At 43.5% G+C, this 17,684-nt stretch overlaps 1 protein-coding gene across 5 annotated transcripts in view; it reads right to left on the minus strand.

Moving 5' to 3' along the window:
- The window catches only part of nav3 (neuron navigator 3), a 333,028-nt gene extending 316,618 nt beyond the window's left edge, over positions 1-16,410 (minus strand). For all 5 annotated transcript variants that reach the window (XM_078101055.1, XM_078101049.1, XM_078101047.1 and 2 more), the window contains exon 1: positions 16,049-16,410. The gene's annotated coding sequence lies outside the window, so the exon portion shown is untranslated. The remainder of the gene's footprint in view (positions 1-16,048) is intronic.
- Between the last annotated feature and the right edge of the window lie 1,274 nt (positions 16,411-17,684).

The raw sequence follows: 17,684 nt of genomic DNA on the forward strand, positions 1-17,684 counted from the left end.
CCCACACTCTAGCCTGCGAGGTCCCGCCTCTAGCAGACGCAATACACACTCATGTAAAAGTCAGAAACGGAGCGAAGAACTAGTGAAACATAATCAGTGATTATGAAAAAAGTACAATAGATATCCACAAGCAGTTTTTTTCATAAAATAGTTTAGACCTGTGTCAACATTTGAACGTTTAAATGGTGTCTGTAGCTGAAAGATTTGCGAAGCTGAAAAATCTGAAAGTTGAAGAAGTTTAGGAGGATTTGAAAGCAAACTCCATTTGAAAACCATGTTAAAATATTAATGATTATTGATTTATATAAATTCAAGCATAAGAGGTAGAAAGCTGAAAAGTCATAGCCCTCAAGCCAGAAAGGAGCTGAACATTTTAATATTTGAACGGTTTTAATAGCTGAAAGTGTGAAGGAGTTGAAAGGTGCCGCGGAAGAAATAGAAGAAGCTGAAGAATAAAGATTCGAAGAACAATACTTGGAATGCATCTCAATGCATTCCAACAACTAGAAAATGCATTTCCTGCTGAAAATGCGTTGGAATGCAAAAAGCTGAAAGCTGAAATGAACTTTTTAAAATAGCTGAAAATACAGAAAGTTGAAGGGAATTTGAATACATTTGCTGAAATTATAGATATTAGAAAAGCTGAAATGAATTTGAAATTGCTGAAAATACAGAAATGGGAGAAGCTGAAAGGAATTTCAATAGATTTGCTGAAAAAGCAGAAATGAAAACAGCTGAAATAAATTTGAAATATTGCAAAAAAATACAGAAATGAATAGTGAAAAATTGCTGTTGATAGAGGCATAAGAATAGCTGAAATTATTTTAAAGAACTGCTGAAAATACAGGAAGTGGGGAAGCTGAATTTCAATAGATTTTCTAAAAACAGAAGTTGCAGGAGCTTAAATTTGTTTAAAATTGTTTGTAGTAATATTAGTAGTAGTATTAGTTATAATTGTGGTATTAGTAGTACTAGCAGTAATAGTAGGTTTAGTATCAATAGCAGTAGAAACAGCTGTAATACTATTAGCCATAGTCGTATTTGTAATAACATTAGTAGTAGTTGTAGTATTAATAGCAGTAGAAATACTAGTAGTATGGTAGTAGAAGTATCAGTTGTAGTACTAGAAGTACGAGTAATATTCGTAGTGGGAGACAGAATGTTTGTTATTCAAACTAAGAAGTTTTTAATTAATAGGCCTCATCACAAACATTACAGTAAAAATTCCCTCCATGTGGCTTTTATTTTGAAATGATTGGATTGGGTGGGTTGGGGGGGTGTAGATAGAGGGAGGGAGGGTGAGAGGGTGAGGAAGGGAGGGGTGGTGAGGAAGAGATAGAGGGAGAGAGAGAGGAGGAGAAATAGACAGACATACTGACTGACTGAGTGATTAACAGTGAGAAGAGGTCAGGGTGGAGGGGGGAGGGGGGGCGAGTGTCTTTATCATATTGGTCTGTTGACAGAAAGCATAGCTGCGTCATGTGACTCCACTAATCACGTCATTGGAGCAGCTGTGAGTCACACACAGAGATACTGCAGCGTGTTTACGAGTAACCACGGCAACGGCGCACCTATTGGATTGGGTGGGGTGGGGGGGTGTAGATAGAGGGAGGGAGGGTGAGAGGGTGAGGAAGGGAATGGTGGTGAGGAAGAGAGGGAGAGGGGAGGAGAATTAGACTGACTGACTGACTGAGAGTGATTAACAGTAAGTAGAGGTCAGGGGGGAGGGGGGAGGGGGGGCTAGTGTCTTTATCATATTGGTCTGTTGACAGAAAGCATAGCTGCGTCATGTGACTCCACTAATCACGTCATTGGAGCAGCTGTGAGTCACACACAGAGATACTGCAGCGTGTTTACGAGTAACCACGGCAACGGCGCACCTATTGGATTGGGTGGGGTGGGGGGGTGTAGATAGAGGGAGGGAGGGTGAGAGGGTGAGGAAGGGAATGGTGGTGAGGAAGAGAGGGAGAGGGGAGGAGAATTAGACTGACTGACTGACTGACAGTGATTAACAGTAAGTAGAGGTCAGGGTGGAGGGGGGAGGGGGGCTAGTGTCTTTATCATATTGGTCTGTTGACAGAAAGCATAGCTGCGTCATGTGACTCCACTAATCAGGTCACAAGGAGCAGCTGTGAGCCACAGACAGATCCTGCAGCGTGTGAGTGCTCGTAACCACGACAACGACGCACCTGTGCGGCTGCAAAAGTGCAGACACAGGACAGCGAGTTACACAGAATCCACACCTCAAACAAATGAGAACCAGCGCAAAACTATAACAGCTATCTAAAAAATACGGCGTTTGTATGAGACCCAAGACTCTACCGAACGCGTGGATGTGCTTTTATGTCTGTCCGGTAATGAATACGGCTCCTATGGCCGTTGACAGAACGTGTACCTTGTGGATTTTTGTGAGAAATATGTCGGCAGATTTGTATTGGAGCCTATGGGGCTTTTGGCAGAGGTTGTGTCACTCAAACACTCCTTGCGCCAAAACTAAAAAACTCTGGGATTCCATGAACACATTAATCCAATCAGCACAACCATACCCTCATTAATCTGAAGAAATGAAGCCTCTAGAGTGTATACTTTGGCTGCAAGGACAGAAGTTCCATATTTTTTTAACCAGATTCCTGCGATGCCCCACACTCTAGCCTCGAGCTCTCCACTGTAGCAGACGCAATACACACTCATGTAAAAGTCAGAAACGGAGCGAAGAACTAGTGAAACATAATCAGTGATTATGAAAAAAGTACAATAGATATCCACAAGCAGTTTTTTTCATAAAATAGTTTAGACCTGTGTCAACATTTGAAAGTTTAAATGGTGTCTGTAGCTGAAAGATTTGCGAAGCTGAAAAATCTGAAAGTTGAAGAAGTTTAGGAGGATTTGAAAGCAAACTCCATTTGAAAACCATGTTAAAATATTAATGATTATTGATTTATATAAATTCAAGCATAAGAGGTAGAAAGCTGAAAAGTCATAGCCCTCAAGCCAGAAAGGAGCTGAACATTTTAATATTTGAACGGTTTTAATAGCTGAAAGTGTGAAGGAGTTGAAAGGTGCCGCGGAAGAAATAGAAGAAGCTGAAGAATAAAGATTCGAAGAACAATACTTGGAATGCATCTCAATGCATTCCAACTAATAAAGATTCGAAGAACAATACTTGGAATGCATCGTTAATGCATTCCAACAATGAGCCTGGTTCCAGATACCTGAACTTTTAAGTGGTGCAACGGATCATGAACTCATGTTTGGAATCGTATCACGGATCATATCACCTTAAAGGGGGGGGTCAAAAATTACTTGAGCATTTTTTTTGCTGATGATACTAAATGTTGAACGTTAGTGATGCATATTTTAGGATACATGGATACATTGACTAACATCAGGCTGATAATTTGAATCTAGCTTCAAATATATCAAATCGTATCTTTTCCAAACCACCTGCTTTGCACGCTTTTCATCCTAACCATAGTTCCAGATTCAGAAATACTATCAGAATGCTTAACAAGTTCACATGATAGAAATAGTAAAGGTTTAACTGGGAGGGCAACATTGAAGCAACTAACAATTGTCATTAAGCATTAATCATTTTTTATCGTCCAAAAAAATATCTCATGGTGATGTCTTCAAATGCATTGTTTTGTTCAACAGTAAATAGAGAAAGATAATCACTTTACTTAGGACTAAAAATATGGAAACCATTTGTATGTGACAAGCTGGGACTAGAGAACAATAGCTTTAAATCTCACTTCTGTAAAGTTTTAAAATTACACACCAAATCAATTTATACATTACATGTCATTTAGCTGACGCTTTTATCCAAAGCGACTTACAATAAGTGCATTTCAACCATAAGAATACAGACACAAAAGAAGAAACAAGACAGTACAATTTCATTAAATGAAGCTTAGGCGAAAATTCAGTCAGGAAGACTGGACAGGCTGTGCCGTTCCCTGGCGGCCTCCTCTCTCCCTGGGGGCGCACGGCCAGCTGATTAGGGGCGGGGTCGGGTAGTATCAGACGTGGGTGTCGTTACCGTAAACCAATCGCATTGGGGCAGGCAAACGTTAAAAACTGTTCTCCTCTCTTTTGCTGTCAGTTGTCATTTCAGCACGCTCCAAAGGTGACCCACCACCACCCCTGACACCTCCAATCTACAGCAGAACCTGGCATAGCAGGAGAGTTATGCAACTTGGGCTCTACCACCACCACCACCAGTGTCTGGACTCCCAAGGGGGGGGATATGCCTCGTCTCGGCTTGAGATCCCGGCCCCGGGTCTGTCCTGCGGCAGGATGGAGTCCAAGCCCCAAACAACTTGCAATATCATATTATACCTGTTATAATAAAGCATTGTTCAAATTTCAACAAGTCTCTCCGGATTGAAATAAGCTGACACAATTTGCTATAGATAAGAGCCATTATAAGTACAATTTAAGTGCTACAATTTGTTAGTCTTTTCAGTCAATGTATAGTCTGAAGAGGTGTGTGGAGGAAGATGGGCTTTCTGGGGTCCTGGTGTCTTCAGAGAGCGCGTTCCACCATTTAGGAGCAAGGACAGCAAAGAGTCGTGATCTTGTCGAGTGTTTTGCTCTCAGTGAGGGAGGAACAAGCAGTTTGGCAATGTACAGTATATATACAGTTGACATAATCCGCCATTCCCTCGGAGAAGCTTAAAGAATCTGAGTATTTGACAACATCTATAACGAGGCAGATGAACGGAACGCAACCAAGGTTTTGCTTCTGCATTTTTATGCAATGCAATTTCTAATAAAAACCTCTGCCACTATGTTTCAGGAAACAACATTTTGAAGAAAAAGGCCCCTCGAGTGGGAGACAAGTCCCCACCGGGTTAGCATCAAGTTATCACAAAGGGTATAGGCACGGTCTTACAACTGAATGGTCACAGATCTGATAACTGAATGCCTGTATCCATGAGCAACCTCATTAATGAACTAAGCCCCATTGAGCTCAGCGTCTCGCTCCGGATGAGAGCATCTATTAAATATCATTGATGAAATATTTAAAATATACATGAAAGGTTGACAAGAAGGGCTACTGCTAACCTGGGTGACAGTCACTCTGACTTTCATGCATTATGCATCAAAGGGCCACCACTCATTGATGAGAGCTCATAAGAACGAGCAGTGTTCTCTGACCAGCACTTTGGGGACGCTGCACGTTTTCTAGAATAACCTGAGCTCTGAATTCTGAGCTGAATTGAAAGATTGGAATATTAAAGATTATCCACGTGATGATGATGATGATTCATGACCAGAAGGGAGATCAAGGCACTGTTTGGGTCAGATATTCTGAGCCCCGTGCCAGGCCATTGGTAAGCTGCATAAACACAGCAATTACATGTTCACCGCGGATGCAGTTTTCCAGGATAATATAATTAGAATGATCCTCTACATACGATGAGCGATTCCTACAACCAGAGGCAATTCCAAAGAGATAGTTTCCAAAGATGGTACAACTTATTACTGTATACTCCCCAGCTGGAGGTAAGGATTAGGTCCTGGTTTCTGAGGATGGAGTCTTAGTTATAGAGGAAATCAATTCACATTTAAGCTGTAGTTTCCTCGCTTCCTCTACGCTGACCAATAGATGATCAACCAAACTTTTAAAAAGAACCACTTATTTCCAACTTCTTTTGGATGGGAGACTGAAGAGTCGTAAACTACACCCAGCAGGAGTCAAACTTTCAATCTTTGGCATCTTGCATTGTAATCATAGGAAATGTATTCTTTAATAAAATATATTAACTGTAAAAGTGGAATGTCGGTCAGGAAAGCATTGTGGGCCTGGCCGGCCAAACAGGCTCACCCTCTCCTGCTCCTTTGTCGGCACGCCTTTCCAACTGCCAGCACCGCATCAGGGCTTTGCGGAAACATTTTTCGATTTAATGGCTCAGAGGCTTCATTTTTTCATTATTTGTTACAGTTTCTTCCCGTTGGCAGTCGGGCTCATCAACAGAGCCCGGTCCCCCACTGTCTGACTGTGACATTCCACCGGTCACTCTGCTTCATACTGCACATTTTCACTCGTTACTTTGTCGTCACTCGTTACTTTGTTGTCACTCGTCACTTTGTCACTTTTTCGCTAGTGCACTTTATTTTTTTATATTTTTTTACTTTTTTAATATTTTTAATTTTTAACTTTAACTTTATTCTCTTGTTTTATACTAACCCATAGCCTTATTCTACTAACCCATTGTATTAGCATTTCATTTTATTTTATTTTATTACTTGTGCACTGCTGTCTTGTTGTCTAGTGTTTCTACTGTCACGCACCAACCGCCAAGACAAATTCCTTGTATGTTTGACATATTTTGGCAATAAATGTTTACTGATTCCTGATTGAGTGGCTAATAACACCAATGCCCAGAAAATATATCTAGTTTTCTATTAACAAATGGACTAAATTATGGGGATAATGGTTTTTATCTTATTGCCCCCCCATGGAGCAAAGTTCCAAAGGCCAGCTGTAGCTCGCACTGTGTTGTCCAGTCTACCAAGGCGCTGCATAACATTGGAATGGTGTACAAGATCATCAAAGGATCAGGATTCAAAACAGGAATGTTAATGATTCCTCATTTTCCCGTTAACCAAAGAAAAGTATTAGAGAAATTAATTAACTACTAAGCACACAGCAATAATGCCCTCTCTTTCTCGACCGGACACTCGCCAACGTGACACAGGACTTAGGAGCAATAATGCCACGGTGACACAGTTGAAAACCTCCCACTTTAAATTGTTAAGGGAAGACTTATTGGGAAAATGGCTGCATCTCCAGTGTGTGGCATGGTGAGCAGCAAACACAATCATGGTTGTGTCCCTCCATTTACAACCCGGATTGTTTTATAAAGTGATTGAACTAAGTGAAAAACTAAACAGAAACACAGGCTTACTGGTTCATTCCGGCGCATGTTCCAGCCAGGGGAATAAAATGTGCCTGGCATCCAGAAACTGACATGTGGTGACCGAATACAGTAATGGGAAGCCTCTCGCTCAACCACCCAGCCTCACCAGCACAAAAAATGATTACATTACTTTTTTTTTTTTAAAGACAGACCTGAGAGGTATGCGAGTTTCCTGAAAACCACTAAAAACAGAACCTGCAGGAGCGAGAGCAGCTAAATGGCGTCAGCAACATGCAGCAGCAAAGACAGCGTTCAATGATGAATTTACGTTTACACGTCCGCGTCACGGCGTGAGATGATTCAGTGGTCACCTGATCGTCAGGCACATTCCCTCGAGTTGCAAGCATAAAATGTCCTCGTCAAAATATCTAATGTTGTGTTCCAGCCTTCACGACTAAACGGGTTCTCGCCGTGGCAATGGATTGATCGGTGCATCTAATGACTTCAACCCTCCGTGCAAGTGTGTTTGGTCATGCACTGGGAATAAAAGGCTGGAGACAAGACGAAAGGAAACACAGACTAAAAGAGCGGAGAGTTTGTTAGGTTTGTTTGTCACCTCAAGACAAATGACGTGTGATTGACAGCAGGCTTTCATTTGCTGTCAGAAATTCAAATGGATGTAATAGGGAAAAGTAGCATAAGTACATCATAGCAACAAAATGTCCCCCAAATGTTCCCTAAGTTCCCTATGAGAGGCGTTTATTCTCTGCCTGGCATTAATACATTTATTAAGTTCTGAGTAACTTGATAAGAGGTCAGTATTTGGAATGATGAAAGAAGAAGACATTGGTGAATTAAGCTGAACCAGTTATTTCAATATGTCAGACTTTAACATTTAGGTAAATATAAAGCTTCAGCTTGGTCTCACAGAAATATTACAAAGATTTAGATCAGGGTCTCAAAAGCGTCATGAGTATGTAGAGATTAAAGAAAAGTATAATCTTTTGATTGGACTGCTTTAGGTGATAGCAAGAATATTGTTTTTAACCTTTGGAAAGACAGTCCTTCTCTATGATAATCTGATCCTCTTCTGGCTGAATATTCATATTCAATGGACAGATATGACATTGGTATCAATCCAATAAGCAAAGCTTTGTCAAAATGCTACGGTATTCCTTCTTTTTGTTCCCCAAATGCAATATATTGCCAAATTCCCCGGCAAATTCCTCAAACATGACATTTTGGCACTAATTACTACTGCAATTAGAAATCGTTCAACCAACCTGAGAGTAATTTGTTAATGTTTAACAAACGGGTGTAAATAGACATGCTGAACAAGTCCTGCCTGTTTTACCGGCCTATTTGCAGGGGGACACACTGTGTACAAGAAGCAAATACCAGCCACATACATTTAACAAGGTCACCAGGTGAAGTAGGGCCGTCCAGGTCAGCTCTGACAAAACAGCCGGTAAACGGTAGCAGGGAGACGGAGAGGGAGAGGGAGAGAGAGAGAGAGAGGGGGGGAGGAAGCATGTGATGACCGTCAGAGGTCTGCTCCATTGTTTATTAACTCCCTGGCCAAAGACGCATATCAGCGGGCCACATTGTTACGCGCTGGCATGCGCCCACTTGGCAGAGGCTTCCTCCACACCACACACAGCCCTCGCTCCATGTGGTCATTCATGGTGGTTTACAGGGAAACGATGCTGTGTTAAGAACCGCACAACTCCTAATTACTTCATTCCCTTTTGTTTCGAGGCGATTTTAAAAACAGGACTCAATCCAAAAAGTTGGGGACAGGAAGCAGAGCAAGGCTGCTGATGTAAATGGTTAGAGCTGCCGTGCACAAAAAACTGGGTAGATAAATGTATTGGGATCCAATAGATTTACAGGTTGGGATCAAAATGTGTCGTAACAGAACTGAAGGCGAGCACACAAATACAAACATCTCTTCAGATCTACAACTACACATTTGAAGTGGTGGGAGAGAGAAAAAGAAGAATACAGAAAAAATGCATTGAGGATTAAGTTCAACTGGAAGCTCCATGTGTTGATTTTAAAAACCCATCTATGAAAAGCCGCTCACATTGCTAATGCAGTACAACTTGCTCATGTAGGCTAGCGGTTAGCATAAAATCAAAGCGGTAAAATATTCTACACCGGGTAACCTGGTTAACCTGCCGTACCCAAATTGCGTTGATTAATTATTGATAGAGGTGATAATGACGCAGCTATCAATCCAAAGGTTTTAAAAGAGTAATGCTTTAAATGAAGGTGAGGTTATTCCTTCTATTGCACTTAATACTAAATAGTTGAAGCTACTGATTTTGCGATGTTCTTATCTTATCATTCAACATAATCTTAGTGTAGATTTTAGAGCTGGGCTAACTGAAGACATGCATACAATACAAACTAACAGGTTTATCACTAAAAGACATGGAGAAAAATTCGAGGAGAGCTACAAAATAAGACATTCTGAGACAGAGAGACAACTCAACCACTCAGTAATTACACACAAGTACCCCGCTGATTGATCACTAGAGTCACTTTGAATTTATGAGATGGTTTTTCTTGACAATGACAGAAAACATTATTTTTCAGAAGAACAGCAATGCTTGCAATAAGAGCAAGGTGTCTAGTGTACTTTATATGCTGTAAAACTCCCTCAGCTACATGGGTAATTTCCTTAAAGTGAGGCACACCTAGCTAAGGAAGGAGCCTAATGGGCAATGAGTATCTACTGACAACCAAAGAAAGTGAGTGTGTGTGTGTGAGTATCGGTCGGTGATTTAAGTGTTTCCAGTGTTGTCTAGACCCAGAGGACATCAGCACTAACACCACTGAAATGAGAGGGAAATTATAAACAAACTAGAGTTCATTCGGTATGCATGAGTTGCTGCCCTTGGGCCTGTGCAGTGCTGCATCTGTGCCCATTTTTACATCTTTTGAGCAAATACGGCCACATTAACCAAACGAGGAGGTTACATAAAGCTTTTGATAGACGGGGCTTTCTATCCCGGCACATAAGTTGCTCTCTTGTGAATTGAGAAATTCAAGTGATGATTTTGCTAAAGCGTACAGAGTTCCATGAGTTTTCTACCCTGAGTAGGTATTACTTACTTACTACTTCCTGGGTCAGGGTCATCCCTCTCAATTCTGGTCATTGTGTATCGATAGCCAAATACGCTTTCAAAGACGCAACTGCGTTAACATTTTTCTGCCTGATGTTCAGATCATTAGTTTAAAAGACAACAGCTATTACCTCTGTAAACATGGAGCGCGGTAACGTCCTCCTGCAGAGCACAGAAAACTGACTTTTCCTTTGGTGTACTCATTGTGTCTTGTGTTACTGACTAAACATAATGTGCATGCCGTGCCTCCCTAAAAATAAGGCCCTCTTCCCATCAGTCCTTCTCCCAAGGGTGATAGTCTAGATTACATCTACCTCCATTTACTGGAAAAAGTCCTCATGCCACTGTAGAATCTATGATATTACGAATAGTGCGTGTGTGTGCGCGTTAACATACAGCAGTGAGACTAAATAACACGCTCTGAGTTCAGTGGGTTTCCATGCAGCCTCAAGCTGCCTCCATTCCTAACAGAGCATCCTCTGGCACCTACGAGGCAGCTTGCGCTCTGAAACCTACAAGGAAGCGTTAACACGTGGCGTCGCTAACTTAAAGTGAACTCACATAACCCCTTGGAAACATGAATCATGCAAGCCCCCTTCGGTTTACCAGGCCAAGCCTGCCAATGCTTTGATGGTACGATTGATGCAATGCTGACGGTTGTGCGAGGAGAGAAAGCGGTTGCCTTCTCTTTGTGTCAGCAACATTCTCTGTCTGGCCTGGCGCCGCGGCCAAATCTTCCTCAAGACATGCATGCGTGCACACACACACACACACACACACACAGCAAGTTGCCTAGGCAGAATTCAATCCAAATACTAATTTAATTTCATGCAAACAATAGCCGCAGCTCGGAGAAGTCTTGTGGGTACGTTCATGATGGTATTTTGCACTGTGCCGATTAGTGCTTCCCCTTTGGGCTTTGCTACCTTCACATGCAGAGAAAGACAGACGGCAGGAAGGTAAAAGGAGTGTGTTCACGGTGCCGTCCAACACACCGCCGAGTCAAGAGGTCCAAAGGAGATGTAGTGGGAAAATATTTGATCCATTGATGTGGCGAGCGTGCGCCAGGAGATCCCTGCCAGAACATTTGGGGTTCGCAGAAACAAAAGCATCCCTGGGATTGGATGTGTGATAGGGACCGGGCTCTGTTGATGATGCAAGTGTAAGGGAGTCACAGCAACGTGCCGAACTCGGCTGCAGGTTTGTAAAAGAGGAGGAGGAAGATCAGCAGGGAAGGCTTTCCTTTTTTTTGCACGCGGGTGTATAGGGTGATCCAATAAGTATGACTTCTCCCTTATCCCCTTAACTCCATGGATCAGTCCTTTAATTGAGGCGGAATCACGTGAGAACGCTGCAAGCTTACAGCAGAAGTCTATCTCATCTCCCTGCAGTTTAGCACATAATGCACCTGTTTCAGCACTTGCCTTTGAGTTACAAGATCATTAAACCGCCGTGCCATTCATCACATCCCATTTGCCCCAAAGAGGGGGCAAAGAATCTGTATGCTGCGAGCCAGAGTCTCCTTCCTCCTGGGTTTACTATGCAGCCGCTTCAATGTCAAACTCAGCTTAGAATGAGCGGGGAGATGAATGGGTCTGATGTATATCGGCCTGCCACATTCAAACCGATGAGTTATCAATCTCAATGCAAATGACATAAAAATGCAGATTTGTGCCATTGGTGCGGCGCACCACGTTTCGTGTTAACCTATTAGCACAAGTCAGGATTGAAAAGTTGCTCCACGTTGAGGGGAAGTGGATGCCGGCCTTGCCATCTCTTCCTATGCAGCGTCAAGCTCCAAGATGAGCTTCAGATTTTTCTTGTAGCCGTTCAGCTGTAGCTTGTTCCCGCCACGTCAATCTGCATTTTAGGCATGGAAGTGAAAGCCTCCGCTGTCAGCCCAGTCAGCACTACTTAACTGCAGCAGCATGTTAACATCAGACTCCATCATGCCTCAGATGGACTGGATCAAAACCACCCTTTGCACTCACTTTGAACCTAAACCCAGGGAACTTCGCCTTTCCCGGTTTTAAGGGCATCAAAACAAGAGCCCTGTAGAACTGTGATGGACAACAGAATTAGGCAGTTCACATCTCCCAGAACAGGCTGTATTTCCAGCAGACTGTCAATGTGCAGGATTGTGTGAAGCTGGAGTTGAATGTTGCAGGTAAAGACAACAAACTCTATTGGTCCTTTGACCCGGGGAAGGTCAAAAGAGACAGCGTCCGTTTGAGACATGTGGTAGAGACAGTAGGGTCGTGTCAGGTGTCTACAAGGAGCGTGGGGATTCATGGGCAGATAAAAAATAAAGGATGGTATCCAAACAAGCAGACTGGACATTTTTTTAGCAGTTTGTCATCTATTTTTGCCTGAGAAAAGTAATGTCCAATTTGAATTATAAACCTCTACGTGATGCTATTAGTCAACTAGCAGTCTAATTTTAAAAGAAGAGAATAACCAAAACCAATCAGTGCACATCTAGTCAGTTAGTAAAGTTTAAATACTGCCCTGGCAGCAGATGGTGAGGATCTACTTGCTCAGAGGTTGCTAAAGGCTTTTGTCTTTGTACCTCGTTGAGTTTCTTATTGGATAAATTAAACATACGACATGATGGGGCAACAAGTAAGGGGCTGACCATCAAGTCATTTGGAATACTCCTCAGGGGAGCCTGTATATCTGTATTAAATATGAAAACAATCCAAGTCAACAGTTGTTATACATGTCAGTCTGGACATGTGATCCAAAGAGATCCCTAAAGCTCTCGTGCTGCAACCCGGCAAAACTTAATATGAAGACAAATTTCGCTTTGTTAAGATTTATTGCGATAACTCCCCCCAAAACAAATCTGGCACTGTTAATTAAAAGTACCTGATTTTTACACCAAGCTAAGTTCAGAAATGCTTTAATAATATGGAGAAAAAAACACAAATGAGCGACTGATCCACTGGGCTTGTATGTAGTATACGTAAATATGTATGAAGACAAAAAAAAAAAAGTTAAGCCCTGTCGAGGACAAACTAAAGAAGTTTCACCTACCACCTGTTTTTCCCTTTACCTGTTTCCTTCCAGTGTTGCAGGGCCCGATTTCAAGGAGCATATATCTTGTCCCTCATTGTACTGGAGAGGTTTTCCACAGCTCCAGGCTGCCCAGCGACTATCTGCCAGGGAAAGTTCATTCGGCATGCTCAAAGAGCATCTTCATAGGCCATCAGTGTCATGAAGCTGTCCGCCACTAACAATCACTGGTGACAAATAGTCCCCCTTCTACCCTCTCCGAGTCTCACCATCATTGCCTATTCTCTCTGTGTGGAGACACAAGCGAGCTGCTCCCCAGAAAAGCGGTTTGTGTCCTGCACCTCGTCCTCTTTGATTCTACACAGCTTATGTCTTCCATTCTGCCTTTTAGAAACAGCCTTTAATTCAAACTCGTTACTGGCTTCAGAAACACTTTGCAATCAACTCTTTGAGCATCCGTGAGCACCTCACAAACACAGCAGCGGATATAGTTTGACCTGGATTCACTGCACGATGTGGCAGAAGAACGTTTCGAAACGCGAAACTAGCATCACTAGGCGTCCCAGCAGGTACTATTTAGGGTCTGATTAAATCAGACGCAACTCCCCCAACTAAAATGACAGTGGATCTTATCGATGGTGATGGGAGAACACGTCGTGGCTCTCCATCAAGGCCGTTAAACCCTCGTCCGGAGGCCCACCCTAATTCAATCCGACACTTTAAATGAAATATCTTCAGCAGTCATTGATCTCTGTGAAACGGCACCCTTGTGATGCGACGCAGACACGCCCCAAGGGCACAAAAAGAAGCTGTAAAGTGAAAACTGGGACTTGAAAGAGAGGCAATGAGGAGAGATCGTAGGGGGAAGGAAGAGCAGAGAGTAAGGTGTTACATCCATGTCGCCGGCAATTTAATGATGACAAGGAAGGAACGGGTGAGTTTGAGAGGAAGTATGATCAAAGCGGTGCAGAAGACTGGAAGGAGCAAGTGATGGGAGCGCTAGAGATAATAGAGGGATAAATTGAGGGACTAAGTTGGAGATGCGGGTCAAGTCCTCCGGGCTCTATTGAATCAAATTAATCAACTGTAAAACCCAAACACATACCTGCACCCCATCGCATCACCCCCAAGCTAATGAGAAGTGTCACGCTACTCATTTCAAACGCTAACGGTAATTGCATTATTTCCACTGCACAGGAAAATATAGGAAATTTGACCACACCCTTACTATTCCACAATTTGGAGACATTTTTGGTATCTGCACACACTTCAGTCAGTCAGTCAACCAAAATATTGATTCAGGCTCAATACCCAGCATTACTTGGTAAAAGCAGACAGACAAAAATCTGTCTTGGATTAGAAGACAAATCAGAACAATAGAAAAGACAACATCGTTCAAGACAACATTTTCTATTGCAATAGAAAATGAATACAAGCTTTTGGACTGACCATATCCCTGTGGGGTCTGAACAAATTGTGGGTGCAATCTTCAACATTTCTAAACATTAACCAACATAATCAACCAATTCGAACTATAGTGCTGGAAGGAATTTAGAACGGTAGAATGATTGAAGACCTGCTGGCCCTCGGGGGCAGCATTCACCACAGTGAACGACTTCAACCAATCAAAGCGCTCACTTTGGCGCCTCCACTCGCCCAACCAGACTACACCCAGCCCCTCCCCCCCCCCCAACATGAGCACAAAGTGCTGGCCCGACATCACGCCTGCCTACTTAGCGGTGTGAGCCAGGCCGAGACAAATCGCCCTGGTAAGGTCATTAGTATTCCCCGGGGGACGAAGTCCTGAGCCTCCTCATATCTGCAGCTTCTGGCTGAATGAATGAGGGGTTAACGCCATCGATGGTCCCGCAGCCGACCCCCGGCCTCACAGCGCTCCTGTGGGACGGGACACCAGATGCGGCAGCGATGGCACTTGTTACACAATCAAGGGAAGAATTGGTGCGCCTGACTTGGGCTCAAATAACAAAGAAGCTCTCTGGAACAAGAGCAGCACATAACAAAAGTTACATTTCTTGCAACCTGTAAAATTACAAGAAGCCTAAGAGGACGCCCGTGGACAACTTTGGGAAGATTTGGTTTTGATCTATTCCAAGCCTGATGAAAATTGACCATGATTCCCCAAGAGATTTCAGTTTAAGATTACCTGTGGACTTTATTTCTTCTTCTGTGGTATCCCTGTATCCCCATCTAGACTAAAGTCCGCTATAACATTTTGATGATTTTAAAATGTACGATATGATTAGTATGGAGTTTGTGTCATTTGGTTGCATCGGAGGACTCTTTACAGCCTCAAAACGGCAAAAATCAATGCGGCGAGCACGCAAATCTAGTCAGCCATCTATTATTAAAAATGTTGCAGGCATCCGTGAGAGCCGGGCTTTGAGTGATACTAAATAGATTAGCACGTGCCCTAATCTAGATCTGTGTCTCGTAAAAAACAGACCTCAGACAATGGTCCCTACCAGTAATACTTCTGTGACCGAAAGGAGAAACCCTGTACCAGCATCCTCAGCATAGAGGCATCTCCCAGACATGTGGTGGACAAAGCCTGCCGCTCGGTGTGGAGGTGCAAGAGTTCCCGCCGAGTGCAGCTTCACATGAAGTTTGTCGTTATCAAAGGAGGCAGAGAAAAGGACACTGCAGGGATGTAGTTTACCGGAGGGTTAACTACACTAGCTGTAAAGTCTTTTAATCTGGACTTATCTCAATGTTTATATGCAAAAGGCAGTATCAAATTGAACACAGTTGTATTAAAATGCGCATTTAGAGAAACCAAATCTATTTTGAAAACAACTCTTGTTACTTGCCTTGTGATGATAACATAACCAAGATCACCACTTCGCAGGGAATCACTTGGCCACCTTGCTGATCCGACAGCATATTTATTTACACCCTACATCATTTGGAGCAGGTGCGCTGTCTCTGCAACAATCTCTATCTTCCGTCCCCACAAGCCTCTCTGCCGGTGGCAACGTGACACCTTTCTCCTGGTAAATGAACGGTAAAAGATCTTACCTGGTATCCAGCAGCTGGAGACGGGAGTCTCTCTCTGTCTCTCTCCTTTCACCGCAGCTCTTCTTCCCCACTCATGCCGACCAAGGCGAAACACAGCAACGGGAAAAAAGCAGTTCTGATCCCTCCTTAAATGTGCTGCTGAAGCGCGCAGAGGACGGCTGTCATCCGAGAGGAGAGAGAAAAACAGCTCTGCTTCGGGTTGAGGGAAAGCGGCGGCGGCAGCCCGCAGACGCGCCCGTGTGGCGCTCAGCAGGGGGACTGCAGCGCCTGCGCGGGACACCAGGTGGCGGTGTAGCACCTCAAATCCGTCACCTGTGCGCTCCCGCCTCCATGGGGAGGGCTGCTGTAGCTTCTGGGGACGGCTGGAGGGACGAGGTTCTACATTAGGTGCCATGAAAAACGATTCATTTTTGATTATAGGGAAGAAAGAAAAAACAATACTCACGATAATGAGAGTTTGTGGCAGTGAGGTGAATCCCGGAACGCCCGTTACTGCGTTTTAATTGATTGACAGCAGCTTCTTCCACCTGTATGTAACATATACTTAATGTGGTAGGCTTTAAACTGCTACTACTTTGTTTCATCTAATGAGTAGAAGTTAAAGTGGACTATCAAAAACGTGTGGGAAACCCATTATTAATTAGCGTATGCGTTAGAGCGTGGTGCCGCCACACGACTGGTGGCTGTTCCTACCTGTTCATGCTAATAGGCTAACAGGGCGGAGAAGGTACCAGGGCTAACAGGGCGGAGAAGGTACCAGGGCTAACAGGGCGGAGAAGGTACGAGGGCTAACAGGGCGGAGAAGGTACCAGGGCTAACAGGGCGGAGAAGGTACGAGGGCTAACAGGGCGGAGAAGGTACCAGGGCTAACAGAGCTCGACGACTTTACCTATGGAGCCACCGTGAGATGTGCATGAACGTATAGTTCACGGGAGGGTCGGGAGAGTTCTCAGCCGCCATGGGAACACATTGCAGAGCAGTGGCAGGAAGACCTTAGTGACCCGGACGTTAAGACCCGCCCTCCTCTGTCTGTGATTGGTTGACCGTGGCATTAAACCAACTGTAGGCAATCTAATTATTAATTATTAATAATTATTAATTATTGTTAAAGAATGTTTAAACATCATGTAACTATGCTACTGTTTTCTTGCTTGTTGAGACAGAATAGCATGTCAGCCTTTCGTAGCAGTGTTTGTGGTTAAATTAAAAAAACACAGCCAGCTCATTACTGTTTATGACTTTAGGCTGTGACCTTCTTCAATCAGAGCATCGGCGGTTTGATTACCTGCTAGTCCATGTCAATGTGACTTTGGTCACCCACACATTTCTCTCTCAGGCTGTGCCGGCGGTGTATTTTTAGTAAGTATAGTCCTAATGGGCAGGTGGCACCTTAGATGGTAGTCCCTGGCATCAGTGCATTGCGTGACCAAGGGTCCATTTCAAGTAGGAGGTTTAACAAATTCTGTGTCGAACCCTAAACTCTGAGTTAATTTACCCTGAGATGGGAAACTCTGAGCTTTTGGTTTCAGAACAGCTGTTCAGAGTTGGTTCAATCAACTTGGAGTAGTGCGTGCACCACCACAATATGAAGGCAGGATGAATGGAGCCATGATACTACAATTTACCATGGCAACCG

The sequence above is a fragment of the Gasterosteus aculeatus genome, chromosome 4 (assembly GCF_964276395.1).
Source record: "Gasterosteus aculeatus chromosome 4, fGasAcu3.hap1.1, whole genome shotgun sequence".
Classification (NCBI taxonomy): Eukaryota; Metazoa; Chordata; class Actinopteri; order Perciformes; family Gasterosteidae; genus Gasterosteus; species Gasterosteus aculeatus.